Here is a 12,846-nt window from a genome sequence, read left to right on the forward strand (position 1 = left end):
CAATGATTTACTAATAAATTAGATCAGATTCAAGGTTATCCCTAATAACACATCCACCACTCATCTGCATCTCGGGAGCTTTCCTGTGTGGGAAAGGAAGGAGAAAAGCACATCTGGCTGGCGAATGGATTTCTGAAAGGATTAACATAGAAACCCAGCATACTTTATTCTAGAATCTAACCATGCTGGGGAGAAGAGTTCAGGACACCGCTATTGGAGGGTCTGCTCTCTTTTGCATCTCACAATTACAGCAGATGCTTTCCAAAGGCCTGACTCACCCTCCTCCCATCCAAGCTGTGGAGGTTGGGTGTGTTGCTCGTTGAAGGGAGCTTACCTAGACTGTGGAGACTCTGGGTTTGATGCCCAGCCCTGGGGGCAGAAGAGGGGGACTATGTGAATATGAATAATTAAGTGGAAAGGGAGGTTGGTACTGGTCTATATGGCACAGGAGTCCTTCCAATCTCCAGATCTATGTTCTCTATTTGGTAGCTACAACCTACATATGGCTACTTAACTGAAACTGAAATGTCCTCTCCTTGGCAGCAATGGGCACACTCCAAGAGCTCAAAGGATACACATGGCTAAGGGGCACAGTATTGGATAATGGTCACTGAGCGTCTCCATGAGGAGCACCCACTCCCTGTTCTAGAAAATGTCTCTATGATGCGCCACACTCTGTGGCCAGAAGGATCTCAACAGAGGAGGCAAAGGTGAAAAAGCTGGTCCCTGCCTCGTTTTAATTACATCAAGAGCCTGATTGCACAAAAGGTGACAGAGAAACAAAGCAAAACCGTGGTCCAGAAAAGGGATAACAGCAGAAGATGGTCCAGCCACAATTCAGGCGGGTCCTACTTATTCTTCACAGCCCAAACATGAGAGGGAAGGGGGACAGGCTGCAGTGTAGCCTTACAAGTGGAAACATACGAAAGGGAACAGCTAGGAGAAGCAGCCTTAGCTGAGAGCCCCTACTCCACACATAATTGTATTGCTACCTTTCTTTTTAAAAGGGTCTGTTATTTACTATGAACTTATGCCTTCACCTAAAATGTAATCAGTATCCATCTTGCGCGCGCGCGCGTGCGTGCGTGCGTGCGTGCGTGCGTGCGTGTGTGTGTGTGTGTGTGTGTGTGTGTGTGTGTGTACACATTCAAATGTTTATGCAAAGGCCAGAGACTAACCTTGGGTATCATTCCTCAAGAGTCATCCACCTTTTTTTTTTTTTTTTTTTTTTTTTTGTGAGACAGGGTCTTTCACTGACTGTAACTCCTGACTAGACTAGGCTGGCTACCGGTGAGTCCTAGGGATCCACTTGTCTTGCCTCCCCATCACTGAGATTACAAGCAGGCATCATCCATGCCTTGCTTTTTATATGGATGCTGGGAATCAAACTAAGATTCTCATTTTTGTACAGCAAACATTACTAACTGAGCCATCTCCCCAGGGCCCCTATTTTGAAGCTCAATAATAAAGGTTGCATTATTGGGCAGCAATGCAATGTATATGTTTTGAAGTCTAGACTAGAAGTCACATTTTAAAGGTTTAAGACTCATATACACACTCAGGGAAAATGGCTGCACAATGAAGCTCAGGCAAGTACAGCTACAGCAGCTGCTATCCACATTCCAAGTGGGTGCACCCCACTCTTCCTGAGCGTGCACCTCACTCAGCCACGCTGGGGTGCTCAGTAACCTACCAGCTGGTTTGGCTATGAAGAGAACCAAAAAAGGGAGCTGGGTATAAAGGCACTACTTTCTTTAGGATAAGCTCCACAAAGCTGAACACAGTATTCCAGAAGAGACATCATGGGAAATGTTACCTCCAAAGTCGGGGAGAGACACCTAACAACTTACCTCATCGAACCTCCCTCAGCTCTGTCTGCTTTTCAATCTGGAAAATACTACATTTTACGTGAGCAAACACAAGGACAGAAACAACAAACCCGATGTCACAAAGCTAGGAGAGGGCGGAAGCAGGCTACAGACCCAATGGCCTAGATTCAGATCCAGGCTTGATGCTCTGCATCACGGACTCTTCTCCTTCAAGGAAAAACAGCCAAGTCTCATTAACTGAATATTCAGTTGGCCAAAGCATGTGAGACATAGCAGGGGTCTGCCAGACGGCTCCTGGGTGATGCCCAGGCACACTGCTTCTCATTTTAGTACATATGCATAATCTATTAGCAAATGCATATGTTCATATAATTCATAAGTGGCAATATTTCCTTTTTAAAGCAAATATACTCAAAAAAGCTCATTTAAACAGGTATCAAGTAATCAAAAATAAAGATAAAGAAGGGAACACATGAACATAATTTCATAGATGTTTAGGAATCTGGGGGAGGGGGTTGTGAATCTTTGCTCAAAATGTTCTTCCTACCTGGAACACTCTCCCACCTGCCACGTGGCCTGCCAAACACATACAGCCTAGGGGTGGCCAGCCCCTCACTTGTCTTCTTTGGGGTACATACAGCACTGTCTCCCCCATAAGACTCTGTCGAGCCCTTCCTTTGCCCTTCAGTCCCACACCACTGACTTTCCTTCCTCTCACTGTCCTGGAAGGCCAGGGTTCCCCAGAGTCCAGCAAGCCGCTACGGACAGTAGTGTAAGCGACCACATCGGGGATCCCCAGCATTCTTAGGGAACACTGCAGCCATGGAATGGGAAGAAGCACAAAACAAGTATGCCTATGTAGTGTGTGTGTGTGTGTGTGTGTGTGTGTGCTGCGCGCGCGCGCGTGTGTGCAGGTTATGCTTGCCATGCACGCACGTGGGAGCCACAGGCTGACATCAGGATGTCTTCCTCAATTAATTTTCTACCTTGTTTTCTAGAGAGCATCACTTACTCAACCCAGGGCTCATCATACTGGCTACACTGGTTGGTCAGCAAGTCCCATGTGTCCACCCACTGGAGCTATAGCTATAAACATATGCTGCCGCACCTGGCACTTTACATAGATGCTAAGGATCTGAACTCGGGTCCTCATATTTGCACAGCACCATCTCCTGAGACCTGCCCACATATTTCTTAAAACAAAAGGCTAGAGCAGGAATCATTCACCACGCTACAAGAACTGGGAATTCTTCTCATTTGGCGCCCATCAGGTTTTACGGAAGTCTATAGACCTAAATGGTGATAGAGTTTTCCTAAGTCCTCCACAATATGCCCAGCCTCCTGTGAGCACTTTATAAACAAAATACAGTAATTAACCTTGGGACCGTTGGAAACCACATGTACAAACAGACTAAATTAATATTTACAAGATCAAACAGGATAGCAGAGACGATTAGATCAAGAAGGATTTAGATGTGGGTCAACTCATACTGCCAACCACAAATAAAATCTGCTATTAAGATGCCTTAGACTCTCTAAAGCACTGATAAGTCGTTTCCAAGACAGAGCATTAGGAAGAAGAACTCCATTTGGACTAATATCAGCACAGAGAGACGCCCCACTACCATCCCCTTGCTGGAGCCAACAGAGCAGCCAAGGCCATTTAATGTGCAGACACTGCAAAACCTGCCTAGTCAAACCCCAGCACAGCCCACTCACGCTGAATGATGGGGCCGAGAAAAGCAGCTGTTTACTGAGCCCTTACTATGTTCCAGGTACCCTCCATAACTCTGTGAGTCAGCAAGGTGGTTAGGCCCATTTTTCAGATAAGGAAGCAGAAAGGAGGAATTCACATGAACCAACGATACCCAGGAAGGGAACAGGAAAACCAGTGTGAGTCTAGAAAGCAAGTTACAAGTGCTTGATCACCACGTCAGCGCTGTGCGGTACTGTCCTCCAGCTGTAACTGACAACATTTCCTAACGTTCCCACCACAATAACGAGGGCACAGTGTTTACCTCATGTCTTTCATAAGGTAACCTCATTAGGGAGGACAAGTGCCGGCATTTTTCACACCTCGTTATTCGGTCTCTAAAATAGACACTGCTCAGGTAGAATGCAAAGATAAATCTTCCTGCAGCTGCATGGACCCCCAGTTGGTGCTATCCTAACAGGAAAATGGAAGATTCAAGCTCTAAAACAAAAGGTTGACACCTGGCTAATAATTATGTTACAGCCAGTGTCCCGTTCCAGCAAGAAATGAAAAGTGCTGGGTCAGATGACCACCAATCCTCACTTTAAAACTAGAATCAAAAGATCCTTCACCACTAAACTGAGGAGGTGTGACCTCAGAAGCACAGGGCCACCTTGTCCCACCACTACAGACAGAAAACCCAACAGAGACATAATGAAGCAAGGACAAGGGACCATGAGGCCCAGGAGAGCCAAGACCCACATAGGAGTTGCCATTAAAGGAGTCCTACATGGCCTGCCCTTCAGTTCCATAAATACCCAATAAATGTGACCTTTACTAAAAGAACCTAGACGTATGTAAAAGTAAGCCTCAGAATGCACACCTGGTGTAACCTTCAGCCAGCCCAGTCAAACAGGATTAGAGGGCTGGTACCTGTCTGGAACAGAGGAGGGCAGGTGTGCAAGGTCTGGGCCTCCATCACAGTCCTGCCTACTTTAAGGCAAAGAAGGCCTTTACCTTCCCTGACCCTCAGCATCCTCATCTGGCAAACCCACAGAGACTGCCATACTCAAAGGACTTGATTCATGAGTCCCTAGGGAACAAAGGTAAGACACAAGAGTGAGAAAGTCGCCTTATTGTGAGCAATTGCTTCCCTGGAAACTTGCACATTGAGTCACCACAAACAAAGGTGTGAAAATGCTGGTGAGCCTCCAGGAGAGACCACAGTTGGCACAGGGGCCACACCCACACTGTGTATGGTGTTCAAGTGTTCTCTTACACCTGTAGTCAGCTTCCTCCTGCCTGAAATAACAAGAGTAACTTAGATGGGCCCTCATCCAGTCTTATTTATACTTGGATAAATAAAAGCCAATGAGAAGGCTGAATTTCGTTTCCTAGCTACCAAATCAGCAAGTGACCAACAAATTAAGCCAGAACCTGGGTATTTCCAGCAGGTAGTCCCAAGTCAATAGACTTCCCAAGATTCTTTCCTCAGAGACTCAAATTGTCACCTCCTCCCTTTTCTCAGCTCCTTCTTGATGACAGCAATGGAAACTGGGCTCAAGGTAAATTTAATAAGCACAGTAGAATGTGCCCTTGGGAGAAAAATAGCAACAAAGACAAGCTTCTCGTGTGTGTGTGTGTGTGTGTGTGTGTATACATACTGTGTATGTGAGTGTGTGTGTGAGTGTACTGTGTGTGTGCTGTGTGAGTGTGTGTGTATGTGTGTGAGTGTACTGTGTGTGTGAGTGTACTGTGTGAGTGTGTGTGCATGTGTAAGTGTACTGTGTGTGAGTGTACTGTGTGTGTGAGTGTACTGTGTGTGCTGTGTGAGTGTGTGTGTGAGTGTACTGTGTGTGAGTGTACTGTGTGTGAGTGTACTGTGTGTGTGAGTGTACTGTGTGTGTGAGTGTACTGTGTGTGTGTGTGAGTGTACTGTGTGTGCTGTGTGAGTGTGTGTGTGAGTGTACTGTGTGTGAGTGTACTGTGTGTGAGTGTACTGTGTGTGTGTGAGTGTACTGTGTGTGTGAGTGTACTGTGTGTGTGTGAGTGTACTGTGTGTGCTGTGTGAGTGTGTGTGTGAGTGTACTGTGTGTGAGTGTGTGTGTGTACTGTGTGTGTGAGTGTACTGTGTGTGTGAGTGTGTGTGTGAGTGTACTGTGTGTGAGTGTGTGTGTGTACTGTGTGTGTGAGTGTACTGTGAGTGTACTGTGTGTGTGAGTGTACTGTGTGTGTAGTGTGTGTGAGTGTACTGTGTGTGTGTGTACTGTGTGTGTGAGTGTGTGTGAGTGTACTGTGTGTGTGTGTACTGTGTGTGTGAGTGTGTGTGAGTGTACTGTGTGTGTGAGTGTGTGTGTGAGTGTACTGTGTGTGAGTGTACTGTGTGTGTGAGTGTACTGTGTGTGTGAGTGTGTGTGAGTGTACTGTGTGTGCTGTGTGAGTGTGTGTGTGTACTGTGTGTGTGAGTGTACTGTGTGTGTGAGTGTGTGTGTGAGTGTACTGTGTGTGTGAGTGTGTGTGTACTGTGTGTGTGAGTGTGTGTGTGAGTGTACTGTGTGTGAGTGTGTGTGTGTACTGTGTGTGTGAGTGTACTGTGTGTGTGAGTGTACTGTGAGTGTACTGTGTGTGTGAGTGTACTGTGTGTGTGAGTGTGTGTGTGAGTGTACTGTGTGTGTGAGTGTGTGTGTGAGTGTACTGTGTGTGAGTGTGTGTGTGTGCTGTGTGTGTGAGTGTGTGTGAGTGTACTGTGTGTGTGAGTGTGTGAGTGTACTGTGTGTGTGAGTGTGTGTGAGTGTACTGTGTGTGTGAGTGTGTGTGTACTGTGTGTGTGAGTGTGTGAGTGTACTGTGTGTGAGTGTACTGTGAGTGTACTGTGTGTGTGAGTGTACTGTGTGTGAGTGTGTGTGTACTGTGTGTGTGAGTGTGTGAGTGTACTGTGTGTGTGAGTGTACTGTGTGTGAATGTGTGTGTGAGTGTACTGTGTGTGTGAGTGTACTGTGTGTGTGAGTGTGTGTGTGTACTGTGTGTGAGTGTGTGTGTACTGTGTGTGAGTGTGTGTGTGAGTGTACTGTGTGTGTGAGTGTACTGTGAGTGTACTGTGTGTGTGAGTGTACTGTGTGTGTGTGTGTGTGTACTGTGTGTGTGAGTGTGTCTTTATATGAATGCTAGAAGCTGAACTTAGGGCTTCTGGATCAAAGCAAGTGTTCTTGATTGCTGAGCCATCTCTCAAGTCCCAACAATCGTTCTTAGTATCAGCATTTAAAGTCTTGTTCAGAAGTATTAATAGGAAAAACCTTCTATTAAGTCAGACATGAAAACTTGGCAACAGGCATTGCCCATCTCCGTTTTCTCAAGCAGTGTCGGCACTGTCTCCTTCTTCGTACCTCACAAAAGCAAGGTTCACATTGCTCTGTTTTTTTCTGTAATCTGGGAGTTCATGTGAAGGTCATTTAAGAACAACAGCAAAAAATATTCACAGCTTCAGTGAAACTGCCTGAAAAGCTAAGACTGCATAGCCAAACCCCATCATCACTAAGACATAATTCACTTATTCTAAAAGCTGACATCGAAATGTCTCCCGCCATTGTGGGGTCCTAGGATTATCTGACAGTATATTGCTTTCTCCCGTAGTTTCCCAGCAGCACAAAAAAGGCCGGCATGCCTTACAACAGCAGCAGTAATGGTCAATAAAACAGGACCAACTTTGTGAGTGTGCCCCCCACACATGCTACGTACAACCCCTCCCCATGCTCTAGCACCATTCAGAAAATCCCACTTGAGTCAAAGAACAAAGCAGCAGCAGCCAGCTACTACACCTTACTGCTGAGAGAAAATGGAATTGAACTCACAGGCAAAGATAAAAGGGCCAGTTCTCTGCCCATGAGATGTGACATACGGGATCAGAATCCAAACCAGCACTTTGCCTTTCTCAGAAGCTTTAAGTCAAACTAGAGTGTTCACTTTGGAGAGTCTGGTATCTCAGGGAGGGCAAGAGAATAAGAAATGCTCTCGCAAAAACTTCGGTGAAGAGCTGTGGACCAGCATGGGGCTCGGGAGGGGAGACAAGTCTCCAGTTTAAACAGTAATTTGTGCATAATTATCCTTGCAGGTTGATACAAGAGAGTTAGATTAAATAAATTAATCAAAGCACAAATTGTGCTGGCAAGCTCCAGTGCCTAGCTTCTCCTAAAGCCAATCTGCCAACGGCTCCACGCTGTGTCTCAGTCACCAAATCCGAGCTGACAGGTGATGGGCTGAACCTCTGGAACCCAAGAGGCAATCTGAGGGGCGGGTCCAGGGAGGGCTCTGCTGAGCCATGACAATGGAAGCCTTAAACACGAGATCCATTACAGCCTGCACAACCACAGCCATTTGCACATGACGGATGGAAGTAAATCCTCAGGAAAGCAACCATTAATACGCCTTGCCCAACATAGCTGAAGAACCCTGTCTGCTTTTCAGTGCTGCTGGGACACATGGCTTCCCACACCCTACATGGACATTCAGGAACACACCTCATCGCCACACTGCTAACAGGCTCATTCTTTACCTGGAATTGTCACAAGAACCTGACACTCTAAGAAGCATGATGTCCCTACTTAACGATGTGGAAAGTAAGACTCAAGACAGATCACACAGCCTGCCCAGGGTCATAAGTTGAACTTGATCCCCTTACCAGGCTACCTGAGGAAATGGAAAGGAAGTCTGTTTTCAGGGTGGAAAAACATTAAAAGCACTTAAAATGTTGATCTCCACTTTTTCTGACAAGCCTTGATTAGTGTGTGTATACATGGTACAAGGAATCAGGTCTCTGTCGTGAGGCAAGACTGCAGGGATGCGATCTTGTAGCACTACAAGGACATTCGCACAGCTGAAAGAAGCTGGGTCAGGGAACAAAAGATAAGGGTTGGAAAAAAAAAAAAAGACAGGTATCTGCAGCCTGTACCCACAAACACAGATGGCTCTTCTGGAACCATCTTGGGCATGCCAGCTCAGAAAGGTTTTCTCTGACATCAGTCAGAAAGCATGTCGGGAAAGTCACTGAACACTGCCAGGAGGTGTTGGTCCATCCTCAAGGCAGTGGCCATGCTTTTGTGGAACCTTCAGTACATACTGTCTGGCTTCTACAGAACCCTCATTTAATGCTCCACACCCCTGAGTGTCATAGCTCTACCATTCATCTGTTGCTCAAGATTCCATTTTCAGTATTCTGAAACATTCCCTCTTTTTTGCCTGAGAAAAGCATCCTGAAGTGTCACCTCTCCTGACAGCTGTTGATACTGTGATCATCTTTATCAACTAAATGGCCAACATCAGACCCCTTCTAGCAGACAACCATTCCTGCAGCATTAAGGGGCATTTAGAAAAACGCAAGTGTGAGCACAAAGCAGCGTAGGTGAAGCCTTGAGGGACACAGGATGAGCTTCAACGTTGGAAAGGGGTTTTCTGATAGAGAGAGGAAATCAGGGCCAAAAAGACTAGGTCATCTTACCACAGCACACTCCTGTTGTCTGTGTCCTTAGGCTACAGCAAGGCCTTAGCCAGCCTGTTAGAACCAGAAGGGATACACTAATGATAGGAATGGTGTCTACACCTACAGATTTTGGGAGGAAGATTTTTCTTTTTATACTTATGCCAATAACAGTTTGCAAATTAAATTGATTTGTCACACTGTGTGTGTGTGTGTGTGTGTGTGTGTGTGTGTGTGTGTGTGTGTGTACACGTGTACCTGTGGAAGCCAAAAAACAACTTTGGCTGTCATTCCTCAGGTACCATTCACTTTGTTTTTTGAGATGGGAATCTCTCACTAACCTGGGAATCAACAAGTAGGCTCTGGCCAGCAAGCCTTGGGGATCCTCCTGTTTCTACCTCTCCATCACTGAAATTTACATGTTTGCACCACCATGCCTGACATTTTTTACAAGGCTTCTCGGAGAATTGAATTAAGGTCCTCAAGCCTGTAAAGCAAGCCTTCTGCTCACTAACATGTCCCCCAGACCTGATCTGTCATAGTTTTAAGCTGTATTGTTAATGGTTTGAACAGTCTGATAGAGTAATACCATGTTAATCACTGTAAAAGGTACTCACAATTCCTGGCATGTCAGCTACTTATCCCAAGCTCTGGGCTCAAAACGACCCTGAGGTGGAGACTGACCTCAGTTCCAGTTTATACATCGGGACATAGGAAGCTGTACAAGGTCACAGACCAGTGAAGAAGTAAACCCTGAACCCTGATAGCATGGCCCCAGGGCCAATGCTTTAGTTCCATCTGGACACCGCCTCTCCCAGGTCTGAAAAGACATGACCAGGCCCATACTTCACAGCTGCACAGTACTATCAGGTATTTTTTCTAACTTTCACACTTAATTTTATCCTGTCCCTTTCCCTCTGCCTCAAAATAATCAAGACCATTTGCCTTCTGTTTATATCCTCTAACTAGTTTTTAAAAAAATTTAATGTGCATTATCCTTAAGGAAGCCTCACCCTGAATAAGTCAAAGACAAATCTCCTGCAGCTATGTCAGAGAATCCACCCCACCAACAAATGGGGGCACACCTCTGCTCCCTAGTTCTGTCTCTCGAAAATGTGGGTATTTTCTTGTCAGTTTATTTTCTTCTGATGAACCTTAGTGGATACTGGAAATGCAAGTATGAACAGGCTGACATGGTCCAGTACCTACAGTGGCAGAAGCTCACAGAGGGGTATCTCACCTCAGCTTGGGGGTCACTTCCAGTGTATGACTCTAAACAAAACACATAAAACAGGGACCATGTCAAGCACAAAAAAGGAGTTGGAGTCCAAACTTGTGTTCTGAAAGGCACTCTGGTGCTGCGTGGGGCAGACAGGCTGGGGCAGATTGCTGGCAAGAGGTGATGGCTCACTCACGGCAGCACACGCCTCCTGTGCCATCTGAGGATCTCTGGGAAGCACCCTGCAGGCCACCAAACTGCAGATGCTGTCACTGTTTCTCTAGGACCAAATGGAAGGGGAGATTTACCAAAGAAGCTTCTGCTCCCCAGAGACACACCCAAGGCTTTGACTCTGTTCTGAGCAAGCAGGGGTGCCCACTAGGGCTGAGTGACTGGGAAAGACGCTTCTCAGCTTGGAGAGGTAGTAACAGGAAAGGCAGCATGCCCCACAAGACATCTAGCTAGGAAATTACTACATGCCGGCTTCATTAACAGAGGTCCCTGAGTACAATGTTTTAGCCAAGGATTCCTGTGAACTGCCAGCAGGATAATGTGGTTACTGTGTCTGAGGATGGGAAAACACATTACAGTCTCAATGTCTGAGTGCACCAGACAAGCAGAACCAACACACTGCTCTGTTTAAGCAAGAGGCAGAGAGTGGTGGTCTCCACGGTCTACTGCTGGCTCTTTAGGCTGCTTTTGTTGTTGTTGTTATCCCACTGTGGTGGTTTGAATGAAATGTCCCCCATAAGTCTTGGCATTTTAATACTTGGTCCCCAGTTGGTGTCTGTTTGAGGAGAATTAGATGTAGCCTCATGGGGCAGACTTTAGAGTGTCAAAAGACTTGAGCCATTCCGAAATGGCTCTCTCTGCTTCCTGTTTGCAATTCTAGATGCCAGCTCTCGGCTGCCAGATGCCGGCCTCCACGACTTCACACCATCATCCTGTACCATAACCCTGGAACTGCAAATAAACTCTTCCTTCTCGTGTATTTCATCACAGCAACAGAAAAGTAACAAAGACACCCACCTGAGCCTTAGGGTCACTTCAGGGATATGACATGGGGAAGGGTGTTCAAGGCAGTGAAAGAAAACAGACCTACTAGCAGGGGTGGCGCACGCCTTTAATCCCAGCACTCGGGAGGCAGAGGCAGGTGGATCTCTGTGAGTTGGAGGCCAGCCTGGTCTACACGTGCTAGTTCCAGGACAGCCTCCAAAACAATACAGAGCAACCCTGTCTCGAAAAACAACCAAACAAAACACACACACACATACAAAACAAAGAAAGAAAACAGACCTACTGAGTGCCTATAACATGTCTGTCAAGTGCTAGGTGCATTCCCTCCTGGAAAAGGAGCGTCTTTAGACCTCTGTGTGTGAAGATAATGAAGTTATTCCAGAGGTTTAAACATGAAAACACACTCCTCCCTTGTCACACAAAACCCTTCGATGGTAGCCTATTTGCTTCTTGATCACTGGAGAGTCTGAGACTGGTTTCTCTGGATGCTCGGGTGCCTCCAGCTCAACACAGAAGCTATGGCTGACATACTGGCTTGGACTGACTCAATTCAGGGAAGCAGGCTGAAACAAAATGTGATTTTAAGCCGGAAAGCAGGGCAGAGGTGACGGCTCAGGCAGTAAAGTGCTTGCCTTGCAGCATGAAAACCTGTTCATCCCTAGAATTCACACTTTAAAAGCCAGGAATGGTGGCACACACATGTAGTCCCAGTGCTGGAGAGGATCCCTGGGGCTTACTGGACAACCAGTGGGAGAATCAACACCCGAGGTTGTCCACACAGAGACACATGTGTACGTACGTACACACACACACACACACACACACACACACACACACAAATGGTGAGGCATAGAAACACCCCATGACTGGATGACTGGATGGAGCACCAGGTGGGTGGTCAGGCAGTAATGGAGACCCCAGGTGGGGTGCTGAAGTAGGGATAGAAGGCGAATGCACACATTAGCAAAATTACCCTTCAGGACTCAGTATCTGAAGGAGATCCAAACAGACAAACGTGAAAATACAGTCATCCCTTCAACTACGCCTCAGCTTTCTGGTCTCATTTATCCAAAATCAGCCGTAGCAGTCTGGGAATGTTAAAGAGAAAATTGTAGAAATTAAGATTTAATTATATGCCGTTCTCAGTAAAATGGCCGTGGTGGTGTGGATGAGAGTGGTCTCATAGGCTCATATGTTTGAATACTTGGTCAGGAGGTACAACTATCTGGAGAGGGTTAGGAGGTGGAGTCTTGTTGGAGAAGTGTCACTGGGTGTGGGAATTGAGGTTTCAAAAGGCTCCCACCATTCCCAGTGTGTTCTTTCTGCTTCCTGCTTGCAGATCAAGTTGTGAGCTCTCAGCTGTTTCTGCCTCCGTGCCTTCACTTGCCATCTCTAACTCCACCCCTCTAAAGCCAGAAGCTCAATTAAATACTTATTTCATAAGTTGCCTAGGTCATGGTGTTTTGTTACAGCAATAGAAACATAACTAATACAGAACTATGGTAAAACCAAGGCCACTCCACTCAGGATGAAAATCATCCCTTTGACCAGTGCCCACGGTGACACCTCAACAGTTGTCTTGGTTATGGGGTGGTTGAAAAGCAGAGCAAAACATAAC

General features: G+C 46.4%; 1 protein-coding gene and 1 long non-coding RNA gene across 2 annotated transcripts in view; one reads left to right on the plus strand and one right to left on the minus strand.

Moving 5' to 3' along the window:
• Positions 1–12,846, minus strand: part of Med27 (mediator complex subunit 27) — a 173,251-nt gene that overhangs the window by 142,793 nt on the left and 17,612 nt on the right. The gene's annotated exons all lie outside the window — the stretch shown is intronic.
• On the plus strand, positions 4,965–8,268 carry LOC121140309. The gene is made up of 2 exons (XR_005877085.1): positions 4,965–5,087; positions 7,631–8,268. It is a non-coding gene; the product is annotated as an uncharacterized LOC121140309 (long non-coding RNA).

Source organism: Mesocricetus auratus, unplaced genomic scaffold (genome assembly GCF_017639785.1).
Source record: "Mesocricetus auratus isolate SY011 unplaced genomic scaffold, BCM_Maur_2.0 Super-Scaffold_100004, whole genome shotgun sequence".
Taxonomy (NCBI): domain Eukaryota; kingdom Metazoa; phylum Chordata; class Mammalia; order Rodentia; family Cricetidae; genus Mesocricetus; species Mesocricetus auratus.